At 35.7% G+C, this 13,609-nt stretch overlaps 1 pseudogene; it reads left to right on the top strand.

Annotated features, from left to right (window-relative positions):
• The first annotated feature begins 497 nt into the window (after positions 1-497).
• LOC132027640 (olfactory receptor 2T2-like) overlaps positions 498-13,609 on the top strand; it is a 15,328-nt pseudogene continuing 2,216 nt past the window's right edge.

Below are 13,609 nucleotides of genomic sequence, written 5' to 3'. Positions count from 1 at the left end.
CTTTTGTTCTCTGGCGGTTTTTATGCTTGTTCACCTTTTTTTTTTCTCTCCCCTTGACCGCCTTTGATGGTTTTGTAGTTTTAGAGGAAAACAAACCGCACCCTGATCTCCCTCTCAGAGAGAAGCCTCAGTCTGTCTGCAGAGCCTAAATAAGTTCCCCCTTGGCTGCTGGTAGAGCAGGTTCCAAGTTGCAGACCCTGGGGGCGCAGGATCTTTTGCTTGTACCCAAAGCCAAGGCAGTGGCAGCTGTCTGGGAGCTCCCGACCACTCCCGACCCATGAACCAGAGAGGTTCCAAGCAGCAATCGCACACTGAGATTTTGCCTCTGGCCAGGGCTGGGAGTGCCCGGCTTGCGCACCCCTCTTTCAGAGGCGGCTCTGGGTCGCACGCATGTCTCAGGCACTGAGAACGAGGCGCAAGTTCATAAGCACCAGGCTGGGCTTTTGTGCACCTCTGTCAGGGGAGAGTTTGGGACATGTCGCTTAGGCTTTGAAACAATGGTGCGGGTCAAAGAGCGCAGGCTGGGCCTTTGTAACTCAGGGGAGCATGAGGGACATGCGCGCATATCTCAAGCTTTGTGGTAGGGCTCGCGTGTTCTGCCGACTGACTGGCGTGGCTCCCATCCCCTCACAGGAGCCAGAACCCACGCATTCTGGGTGCGCTGGTGGCTTAGGGACCAAGAGCTGGTTTCTCCACTGCACTCTCTCTGCCTCAGCGCCAGGGGAGGCTGTCCTGGGACCGAGGACTTAAGGTCCTGTCCCTAACCTCCCCAATTCCCACAATTTCCCCCTGCAATACTTTGCTCTTTTGGAGTGCTTCAAACCAGTCTCCAGGTTAATGCTGGTCCCCAGACGCAGGACACTCTCACTCATATCGGGGTATTACTTTCCAGCCGGTCGCCTCTGGTGGCTCCCTCCCCCTTTTGTTTATCTTCTGATATCAGTCCACCATTCCCTCTCTGCTTTACCTGCCCACTGGTGTCTTCTGCCCCTGTAGAGATCCAGACATGTATAATTCTGATCTCAGGCTGATTTCATGGGTGATCGGATTTCTTTGGTAGGTAATCAGCTCACTTTGGGGTAGCAGCTGAAAAGGTGCTTCCTCCTACTCCCCCGCCATCTTGTCCTTGCCACTATATTTTGATATCCCAGGATTCCTTAACCCAGTCCTTCACTCTCTTTGAACTTTATTTTCTAACACCTGTGTCATGGAAAGGATGACTTAGAATAGGAATAGGCAGTTAGGGCCATTTTCTGATTTGGAAATAGTTTTATAAGTGGATCCCTGTGGGAAAGAATAGATTAGGAAAATTATATTTTCATTACAGACAAACTTTTTCATTGTAATTCTTGTAAAATTCTAATTATAGATATGTTTACTATGTAAAAATAAATTAATTTCTTGAACCCCTATTTCTAAATTATTAAATTAGGATATTCTAACCTATTTCTTACTTCAACAATACTTCTAAGAGAATATGAGATTACTGGTACAAAGCAATTTTAGCTTTGGAAGGTGCTATATACCACAATGTATTATTATAATTAACTCATTATTATCGAGCAGGAAACCTGCTTCCCTCATCCTCTTCTATTCCAGTTTTGTCTCTTGACATTGCAATTAAAATCCTTTCTTGCAGAGATGAGGTTACAGAGATGATCAATGCCTTCTAATTCCAACATAAGGCCTTTAATAAAACATACAGAAAATGTTTTAAGGACTGCTGTTAGTCTGCCCATTACACATACTTCTGATAGAATAAGTCATTGTCTCTAGAATATCTTGAGGGGCTGAGTGTCATAAGCTCCCTTCACATTGATTTTCACCTAACCTCAGAAACTGAAGAACATAGGCAAAAACTCAACATGAAGATAGTTTCTTGTTGGGAAGAAGCTACTCAACCAACCTGACTCCAAACTTTCCCAGCCCATTGAATCCAAAATGGCTGCATGCTGCATGCTTCAAGGAATAGCTCTCCTGTATGTCCACTTTTTTTTTTTTTCTGTTTAGTTTTGGCCATATAGTTGACATGCAAATAATATAAATTGAAAGAATGAAATAAATGTCAGATATTCTATAATATAGTTCCTTTCAGCATCAGTCAGTTTTCTCCTTTATAGACTAATATGAGCAAATTCAAAGCATAGTTGTCATTAGAGGGCTCTACCATTCTCCAATTTAGGCATTTTCTCTTCACTTTTTCTTATACCCTTCTTCTCTTCCCTGATTCATATACCTCTCTCTTCCATCCCTGGCTAATATGCCCTACCCCCTTTGTTTCTCTTTTTTTCAGTTTTTATTTAATTTCCACTTAAATTATTTAAATTCCATGTAGTTAACATTCAGTGCAATATTAGTCTCAGATGTACATTTAAGAGATTCAACATTTATATACAAACTTCCAATGCTCATCAGAAGTGCACTCCTTAATTCCCATCACCTATTTAACCCATCACCCCACATCCCCCCCTTCTGGTAACTATCTGATCTCTATAATTAAGAGTCTGTTTCTTGGATTGCCTCTCTCTATTTTTCCCCTATGATTCTCCAATTTCTTTTTTTCTTAATTCCACATGTGAGTGAAATCATACTGTATTTGTCTTTCTCTTATTTTGCTTAGGATAACACCCTCTAGCTCCATCCATGTCACTGCAAACGACAAGATTTCATTCTTTTTATGGCTAAGTAACATTCCATACACACACAACATCTTCTTTATCCACTCATCAGACAACAGGCATTTGGGCTCTTTCCATAATTTAGCTGTTGTAGATAATGCTGCTATAAACATCTCAGTGGATGTATCCCTTCTAATTAAAAGTTTTTTTTTTTAAAGATTTTATTTATTTATTTGACAGAGAGAGATCACAAGTAGGCAGAGAGGCAGGCAGAGAGAGAGAGAGAGAGAGAGGGAAGCAGGCTCCCTGCTGAGCAGAGAGCCCAATGCGGGACTCGATCCCAGGACCCTGAGATCATGACCTAAGCCGAAGGCAGCGGCTTAACCCACTGAGCCACCCAGGTGCCCCTCTAATTAATAGTTTTGATTTCTTTGGGTAACTACCTAGAAGAGCAATTGCTAATTGTAAGGTGGTTCTGTTTCTAATTTTTTGAGGAACCTCCATACAGTTTTCCAGAAGTAACTCTGAGATATTTCTTTTTATGTGCAGTCAGCCAACATATAGTACATCATTAGTTATTGATGTAGTGTTCAATGGTTCATTAGTTGCATATAATATCCAGTACCCATCACAAACCCTACCTTCTAGCCTTTTTTCACTTTTCTCTTTCTCACTCTTGCTCTTGGACTTTGTCCATTTCTACTTTTTTTACTGTTTTGACTATACTCCAGCAAACACTGCTGAAATGATACTGCACTTCCATAATGATGGATGGGGTTTCAATTAGCTTAGATTAGCAGAGAGAGAAATTTTATGGTCTTTCAAAGTGGGCTTCTAAAGTGTATTGGCAATGATGTCAAGGTGAAAGGTGATATAGCTAATGTAGAGAAATTTGTAATGGAAATGTATTTAATATACAGAGACTTGGCTAGATGCACTTACTTGTACCAGAGGTTTATATAAAAGAAAACATATGCAAATCTATATCTTTTCTTTTTACAGTATGCTCAGTAGTCTTCTTTGGTTCTGATGTATGTCCATATAAATAATATTTATCTAAAATAGATGAAAATCCCCTAACATTCCAGATTCTACTGTTCTATAGTAGAAACAACTATAGATAATTTCTTCCCTACTCTGGGAGGAAACCTGATTCTCAACCTGTGACTGTGCATTTTCTCTTTCTTGGGTGTCAGATCCTTCATGAGTGCTCTGGTTAGGCTCTTCCATTTGCATATGGTTTCTCTTTTGGTGTTTACATCAACACACTTTCCCTAAGAATGCAGACCTCAATTTTAGTGATCCCAGTCTTGTTTTAAAGATATCCCAGAGTACCTTCAATAATCTCAGGAGAAATGCTCTGAATAATATTGTCTTCACTTAGTAATTTTTATGAAATAAATATATCAAGTTGACTTTGATAATAGTTATAGGATTATTGTAGATGAAGTAAAAATCATGAAACAATAAGGAATAAAGCAAAATAAGAAAATATCATTGAAATATTGTATCATGGAACACTGGAACTTGAAGTAACCTTGCTGATGGTTGTGTCAAAGTATTTTTTTTAGCTGGGGAAAAAAACAGTTCTGAGAATGGAATTCTATGCCAAACTACACACAGGAAATGCTGGACCTTCAGCTGCAGACTCCCAAGTCCAGGAATCCTTAACATTTCTTCTAATCCCTTTAATTTAATCACTTCTCAGAGGATATGGTTTAATTTTGTAATTTCTTAGTTATTGCTAAGATCCAATATTCTACAAGCTGTAAAATTTTCCTTTCCAGTCCTCTGAGTGTCTTACTGCTTGATTATTCCTTGTCTGAATCTCCATTTAGGAAAATTTTGATATGTGTCTTTGTCTTTCAGGGACTAGGATAGAGCAAAAATCTTAAGAAATTTAGAAAAGACATTCTAAAAAGTATATATTAATGTGATCTTATCATAATAAACAAAGTTTTATTCTAAGAAAATTTACTGTAAATTACAGGTAGCACTTTGTAATGATGTGACTGAACAAAATCATTTGAACTGAAACCAAACACTGGGAATATAAACATCCAGACTTTGGGAATTGCTGTTTTGGGACATAAAGAAATGTTAATCTCTACCTTTATGCAAGACATATTACTTGGAAGGCCTGAAAGTGTGGAAGAGGAGGAGAAATAGCAATAAAAAAAATGATCCAGAAACATGAAAAGCAACATAGAGAAGTCACAAAATATCTATCATACATAAATAATTTGGACTTGTATTTTTACATGATAACTAAGTTCAACACCAGGTGAAAAGTTGTGATGTCCACAGTTTGTGCTACTTTCCTTAGAAAATTAAGTAATAATAAAAGCCTGATTTAATTGTTATATCAGCACTTTTCAATTATTCTCATCATATAGATATAAAAAAAATGATAGTTGGAGCACTTGGGTGACTCAGTCAGTTGTGTCCAGCTCTTGATTTTGGCTGAAATAATTATGTTGGGGTCTTGAGATTGAGCCCCTCATTGGGCTCCACACAGTTAGTGGGGAGTTTTCTTGAGATCCTCTTTCTTCCTCTGCTCCTCCCCCTCGCTTGCATTTTTTTTCTCTTTCTCAAATAAATAACTATTTTAAACAAATAAATACATTCTAGTTGTATGGAAGAATGTGGTAAACTGAGGTGGCAGTTAGCAACCAGATTAACTCTCTGCTGGATGTAGTCAACTTGGGCACTACAGATCAATCCAGGACTGAGAGGGTCAATATGTCATTGAAACCCATTGGAGGCTCTGTAGTAAGTCACATCAGAGTGAAGGTAATATTCTATTCAAATCAATTGCCCATCTAATGGAGGAAATTTTATATTTATTGGAGAACTATAAAATATTTTTCAGTAATTAGTTTTTAAAAAGTATCCTAAGTGACTGGAAACATATATGTGTTTTTATTTATAATGTAGAGGGTATAGGATTTAAGGTCTAGGTCTAATAAATTTGTGAGAATTAGAAGGCATATAAGGAATGTGCCCATCACTAGACATAGTGCATAAGAAACATTCTATCATGATATTTATTATCATTATTATTGCTCTTATTTTAATGGTAGTACATAAGTTGTTCCCCTCCCCAAACAAGACAACTTCCTATTTCCTCTCTAGAGAAATAAAATGCATTTCATTTTTAGAAAGTTCAATTTATCTTTTGTTTAAAGCTATTTATGCAAAATAACTTTTAGAAAATGTATGGCCTCTGTTTTAATTTATCTCTTATTTATTTTTCTTTCCTTCCCCTTTTTACTTCCCTCTCTTCTTCTTCTCATCCACTCTAATACTTTCTTCTTTTCTACTTTATTTTCTTTTTATCATGTCTTCTTTATTTCATACTGAATTTGAATTCTTTCTCCACTAACCACTAGATAAATAATTATGAAAACCACTTAATCTCTCTGTCAAATGCATATTTGTAATAAAATATATTCAAACAAAATAGGCAAGTGACACAGGAAAGAAATTCTTAGTTTGGTACAGTTTTGTTTTTTTTTGTTGTTGTTTTTTTTTTTTTGTTTTTGTTTTTTTAGATATATAAGTTTTAATTTTAAATTTAGGTTGGTCTACTTTTACTTCTCTTTCATTTAATTTATTTTTTATTTATTTTAAGCATAACAGTATTCATTATTTTTGCACCACACCCAGTGCTCCATGCAATCCGTGCCCTCTATTATACCCACCACCTGGTACCCCGACCTCCCACCTCTGCCCCTTCAAAACCCTCAGATTATTTTTCAGAGTCCATAGTCTCTCATGGTTCATCTTCCTTTCCAATTTCCCCCAACTCCCTTCTCCTCTCTATCTCCCCATATCCTCCATGCTATTTGTTATGCTCCACAAATAAGTGAAACCATATGATACTTGACTCTCTCTGCTTGACTTATTTCACTCAGCATAATCTCTTCCAATCCCATCCATGTTGCTACAAAAGTTGGGTATTCATGCTTTCTGATGGAGGCATAATACTCCATAGTGTATGGTCTGCTTTTACTTCTAGGCCACTTTATTATTATTATTACTCTGGAATAATTCCAGGATTAGGTAAGTAGTTCAATTGTGATATTTAAAGAAATAATTACAACTTTTAACTTGGGAAAAGAATGCACACTCCAGTAAAAGGGATGGGCTTTTGTTGACCTTCCCATAATGCACAAGGTAAATCTTATAAATTTAGATTAATTGACAGCCCAGGGATTCCTCCTGCAAGATGCTGAAATCCATTATTAATGAAAAATATTTTGAACTGGCCCCACCTCCATATCCAAGGAGTTAAGGAGTCTGTTGTTCCACTGTGATCTTACTAAGTAAGGCTTGGACTCAGTTGCTCTGAGGTAGGATGTTAGATTTTCATGGAAACAAGGTAAAACATTTCCCAGAGAGTTGGATGCATTCTTTAAGCATCACTCTGTGACTACTAGAAAGAAATTAGAAAGAATTAAAAATGATGAATTTATGCATTCACTTTTGGCAACTAGATTATTGGAAAAGGGATATTTAGTTTGAAATATAGGAAACTAAGGGAAATCTGGTATAGTTTGGAAAGACATGGATAGATTCACTGAAGAGGAAAATCACTTTTAAGAGCTGATTGGTTGAAAGAGAGTGCTTAGTACTCATTATGAGGAGTTTTCAGACATTAGGGGTAGGTGTAAAATATTAGTAACACAGGGAGAAGAATTGATTTACCTCTGAATGCGTTTAAGACAAGGATTACCCTCTTATATGTAGGTAGGTGTGGTTAAAAGTTTGGTGAATGCTTGGGAGAAAAGTGAGATATGTTAAATGTCAGCCAGGAACAACCACAAGAAGAGACAGCAGCCAAGTTCAGTTTTTTAAAAAGTGTATTTTGCTTACAGTTCTTAGAAACAGAAATCACGGCACAACACCAAGTGCCAAATGGGAAAAGTGAGAAGAAAGCATTATGCCATAGCTTTTATTTGAGTTTCTGTGGATAGATAAGGCAATATGAGGGAAACAGGTTAGGATTGGCTCATTCAGATAATTTTGCTTGGCTCTACCGTGGTCTCTAGTTGCCTCATACCTAATTCTGAAAGATTTAGGCAGAGAAGGATTTTATCTAGGAGTGTACATGCCAGTTAGAGGAGGTCAGAGTCTGTATTGGTTAGTTTTCATATCAAAAACATGGCTCTAGCTAAGCCCTTTGCTATTTATCAAGATTTGGCTAGCCCTGGAAGGGGCAGTCCTTCCATAGTTAGAAGGGATTTTAAGATGCCAAAACATTCTAATATGCAGAAAACTTAAAAATATATACATGTATATACATACAGGGTATCAGAAAGTACTGTTTCAATACTTGTCTTTCTTGGACAACAGTTCTTCCTGATAAAATGTTTCCTAATCTCACTTGGAATTCTCTTCTTACAAGAAGCTGTGAGGGTCACAAACTGCCTGAATTTCTGTGGCTTCTCCCAGAACAACTCCAGGCCTGTTTTATTGAAATGTGCTGCTTCTACCAGCTGGCACCCTGCACAGAGTTCCTCCTATATCTCTTTACTTCTCCTCATATGGAAGACCATAAGAAGGATGAACACCTCTTACAAAACTCACTTTTCCTTTTTTTAATGCAGAGATTCAAAGCTTCTGTTGGCGGTGTTTTCCACTTTTGGCTGGTTCTTCCCCAAGTTCCATGTATTAACTGAACAGTCTGCGGGTCAGAAGATTTTCTGACTCAAACATCAGAAAGGCCTGATTCTGAGGTCATGCAGATAAAATGATGTTTTGTTTTGCTTTGTTTTTGTTTTTGTTTTTTTATGGAAGAAAAAAATTCTTTAGTTTGGGAGGGGGGTGGAAAAAACCTGATAACTTTGAATAGAGGAAAATGATAGAGGAAAGTTAGTTGATGGGGAATGATCTGGACTCTTATATGTGTAAATAAGCCAAGTAACACATTACTTTAAGCAAGAGTGTGAACACTGACGTCAAAATTAGATACCAAGAAGTGGTGTAAACAAAAGTTAACCGTAAAATATTGTGTTCATGATGTATATATGGTCACTGCTTAATGTCCATTCCAAATATCTACAATATAATATTAACTGTACATTTTGACCATGTGTCACATTAGTTTTTATATATTTTGTATTTTTAGTAATTATATATTTGATTCATTGACAAAGTAAACATGTCCTAAACCTCTTAATGTGCTACTCTTTTAGCAGGTTCTGTTCCCTATACACATTATATATATATATATATATATATATATATATATATATATCTCACACACACACACACACACCACACACACACACACGCAACCTAAATCCATTTTTTTAATGCAATGAGTCTATGGTTATTTTTGAAATAAGAAATTTTGTATAAAATTATATCTTTATTTCAACTTTCATAATCTATTATTCTAGCATATATACTAAGAAAGGATCTAAATGTGGGGTGCCCGTGTGGCTCAGTCAATTAAGTGTCTGCCTTCAACTTAGGTCATAATCCCTGGGTCCTAGGATCAAACCTGCCTCAGGCTTTCTGTTCAGTGGGGCATCTGCTCCACCCTCTCACTCTCCCTCTGTGGTCACTTTCTCTTTATCTATCTCTCAAATAAATGAGTAAAATCTTTTTTAAAATGTTTGAAAATTTTTCATTCCCTAATCAAGAAGATTTGAGGCAATAAGAGTGACTTACTATATGGGGGTTAATTTCAATTAATAATAATAAGAAGAAGAAGAAGAATGATTTACCCCTGTCAATACTCTGTAGAGTCCAATCTGAGTGTTCATATAAAATAAATTATGTGGCCCATATTTTGATTCAAAAGTAATTTATTTTCATAGACAATTTTCACTGCAAAACCCTATAAACACAATTTCAGCTGTAATATCTTAAATTCTGTCTCTTTGTATATGAGTGAGACCTGTGCATGTCACAAGAAAATCTTCTGCATATTAAAGAAGGCAGAAGTAGTTGACTTTCATCAAATTTTCTGAGAGTTACAGTTGATATCCAGTATTGTTTATTTTTTAATTATGTTGTTAGTCACCATACAATACATCATTAGTTTTTGATGTAGTGTTCCAAGATTCATTGTTTACATATAACACCATGTTCCAGCCACTGTGTGCCCTCCCTAATACCCACCACCAAGCTCACCCATCCCCCCAATCCCTGCCCTCTAAAACCCTCATATTGTTTCTCAGAGTCCACAGTCTCTCATGCTCCATCTCCCCCTCCGATACCCTCCTTCACTTTTCCTTCCCTTCCCCTAATGTCCTCCATGTCATTTCCTATGTTCCACAAGTAAGTGAAACCAATGATAATTGACTTATTTTATTCAGCATAATCTCTTCCAGTCCCACTCATGTGGATGCAAAAGTTGGGTATTCATCCTATCTGATGGCTGAGTAATATTCCATTGTATATATGGACCACATCTTCTTTATCCATTTGCCTGTTGAAGGGCATCTTGTCTCTTTCCACAGTTTGCCTGTTGTGGACATTGTTGCTTTGAACTTTGGAGTACATATGGTCCTTCTTTTCACTACATCTCTATCTTTGGGGTAAATACCAGGTATTGTTTATTAACTATCCAAGCACTTGTTTTTATCCTGCTTAACTGATAAGGTGTAATAAATGTAGGTTAACACAAAATTGATTTTATTTCCCCCCTCTGGATCTTACTTATTTGTTTAGAATATTACTCATAATATAAATCCATTTTTGATGAACACTTAGAAAAATAAATCTATTGCCCTGGTTCATTTTATTCTCACATAAAGGGATAATTATTCTTTTTCAATTCTTCACAGATTACAAATTTCATTATTATGTAAACAAAAAATCAGGGTATATTTATAGTATTGACAGCCAATACATTTTATAGAAATAAACTTCAGTAAGTCTGTCACTGAAATACAAGAGGAAAAACAAAATATGATAATAATAATAAACTCATTCCTCAATATCCATGAACATATCCAAAAAATACTCATATAACTTCCTCAAAAATAAAAAGTATGAGAAGTAGTTCAAGGGAGTTTTAATAGTATTGTTTCTTTTGCCCTTTAAATTCAGAAATCATTTTGACATCTGGAATTACCTTTACTTATAAACATGAAGGATCAGTAACACAGTACAAAAATAAATGTTAAGGAATGAAAAAGTAAACTAGCAATAGATTCCTAGGATAATATAACATTTTAATAGATTCAGAATTCCACCCTATCAGAAAAAAAATATGTTAATGTTTTGGCTAACCAGTAATTTAAGAAAGGCTTCGGTCACCATAGAATAATATGAGCCCATATTTAGTACAAAATTTTTATATACTACTCGACAATAGCAACCAAAAGGACCGCCATGATGATGAACTCAAAACCCTCCTTGTGGAATATAGTTCTTGACTATCCTCATTAGAGATTCCTCATCCCAAGTTATCCCATGAGAAAAAGGGATCCAACTGTTTAAAGTTACCTATGCCTAAAAAGGTGAACTTCTTTGGCAGCACATCTCACCATAGCCCAACTGACGCTGATCCTCAGTTTAAGTTAGTAGCTCTGCCCTGTTAATCCCTAATGTCCCAACCATTCAAAAAGCTGTTTAGTAATAACAGATGCCCCAGGGCACCTGGGTGGCTCAGTGGATGCATTCAACTCTTAATTTCAGCTCAGAGCATGATCTCAGGGTTGTGAAATCGAACCCCACATTGAGCTCTGTGCTGGATGTGGAACCTGCTTGGGATTTTCTCTTTCCCTCTGCCTGTCCTTCCCTCTCCCTATCTCCCTCAAAAGTAATAATAATAATAATAATGATTTATCATTAAAAAATAATAAGCAGCAGCACCCAATACTAAATTCATCTAGATTTATTGGGTACATCTTTATTTTCTATCAATTTATGAAATCACAAGTGTGTGTCAATGTATGATCTTAATAATGTAATAATCTTCACTACAGAGAAAAACTTAAATTCAATCAACCCTTGAATTTTTTTTTTTTTTTTTTTTTTTTTGCAAAGCAATATGGAGGGGAAGGTGCAGTTACCGACCTCAGGAAATATTTAATCTAAATTAATAAGTTTATAAAGAATTTAAAGAAGACAGTTCAGAATAAAATAAAGCAAATTTTGAAAGTGGTTTTGTATAAACTATTGTATTTATATTTCATGCCCAGCCCACAGAGATATAGACCTATGATTACCTTTCACAGATAATGAAAGTGTTATAGTTTATCTGTCTAATATCACATAGACCATAATTATACCAATATTGAAACTAAAATTCAAAATTATTCTGAATTCTTTTTTTTAATTAATTAATCAATTTATTTATTTATTTATTTTTTTTTTTTTTTTTTTTTTTTTTTTTTTTTTTTTTTTTTTTTTTTACAATTTTTTAAAATTTATTATTTTGATTTTTATCACACGAATGCTTACATAAGGAGAATTTTTTAATATAAAGGTAAAGTCTACTATATTATCCCAAGAAATGTCTTTTTATTTATACAAGTACATTTTGTTGTTTGCTTTATAGAGTTTGCATTTTCTAAGTCTTCTCTCTCTCACATTGACTGGTTGGTATTGTGAATTGGGTCTTTTTGTGATTACAGTTCCTATGCAGCTATTGCTGGCATTTGTAAAGCTGTTTTTAGAACTTCTCTTTTTTCTGAAGTTTCTTAATTATACAGTCATATAATTCGCAAGCAAAGTATAATTTTGCTCTTTCTAAAATCTATGTCTATTATTTGTCTTCATGCATAATTTTATTTTTTAAGATTTTTTAAATTTTTAAATAATCTCTACAACCAATGTGGGACTCGAACTTATAACCCAGAGATCAAAAGTCACATGCTCTACTGAATGAGCCAGCCACGGACCTCATTCTTGTGTAATTTTAGTGGATATAACTTTTGAATGCTGTTACTTAATAATGGTAATGAAGGACAGCTTTTGCTTTTGAATTTACTGACATGCCTCTAGGGTTTCATCACAAAGAGTAATTCTGATTTCTTATATTGAGATAGACACCACTCATTGCATTAAAGAAACATCCTTTTGTTTCAGTTTTACCATGTTTCTAAAGTATTAAAAACCTGGGATAAATGTTTAACTTATTATGTATTGTATTGCATCTGTCAACATGATTGCATAGTTATTCTTGTTTCATCAATTAATGTGAAAAATTATATTATTAAATATCTTGAGCTCAAACCAACCTTGCATTTCTAAAACAAATGCTCCTTGGTCTAATATGTTATTCTTTTAAGGTACTGTTGGAGCCTGTCTAATTATACAGTATTTTGGGGCCTTATTTTTCTAAATAGCTGGTCTTTAGTTCTACTGATTATGCCCTCTTTGTTGTATTTTGATAAGATGAAGGTCCTTCCCTTGCATATATGCAACACCTCATGCCATATAAAATTAATTGTAATTCCCTAAGTTGCTAGGGCTATTTTAGGGCTTAATGGCTTTATATTTGCTATTCTCCCTACTATCCTTCCTTCCCGTTTGCCTTTCTTTTTTTTTTTTTTTTTAATTTTTTATTTTTTATAAACATATATTTTTATCCCCAGGGGTACAGGTCTGTGAATCACCAGGTTTACACACTTCACAGCACTCACCAAATCACATACCCTCCCCAATGTCCATAATCTCACCCCCTTCTCCCAAACCCCCTCCCCCCGGCAACCCTCAGTTTGTTGTGAGATTAAGAGTCACTTATGGTTTGTCTCCCTCCCAATCCCATCTTGTTTCATTTATTCTTCTACCCACTTAAGCCTCCATGTTGCATCACCACTTCCTCATATCAGGGAGATCATATGATAGTTGTCTTTCTCTGCTTGACTTATTTCGCTAAGCATGATACGCTCTAGTTCCATCCATGTTGTTGCAAATGGCAAGATTTCATTTCTTTTGATGGCTGCATAGTATTCCATTGTGTATATATACCACATCTTCTTGATCCATTCATCTGTTGATGGACATCTAGGTTCTTTCCATAG

This window comes from Mustela nigripes, chromosome 12, assembly GCF_022355385.1.
Source record: "Mustela nigripes isolate SB6536 chromosome 12, MUSNIG.SB6536, whole genome shotgun sequence".
Classification (NCBI taxonomy): domain Eukaryota; kingdom Metazoa; phylum Chordata; class Mammalia; order Carnivora; family Mustelidae; genus Mustela; species Mustela nigripes.
The sequence above is the reverse complement of the archived record's forward strand: the minus strand, read 5'-3'. Positions and strand labels throughout refer to the sequence as shown.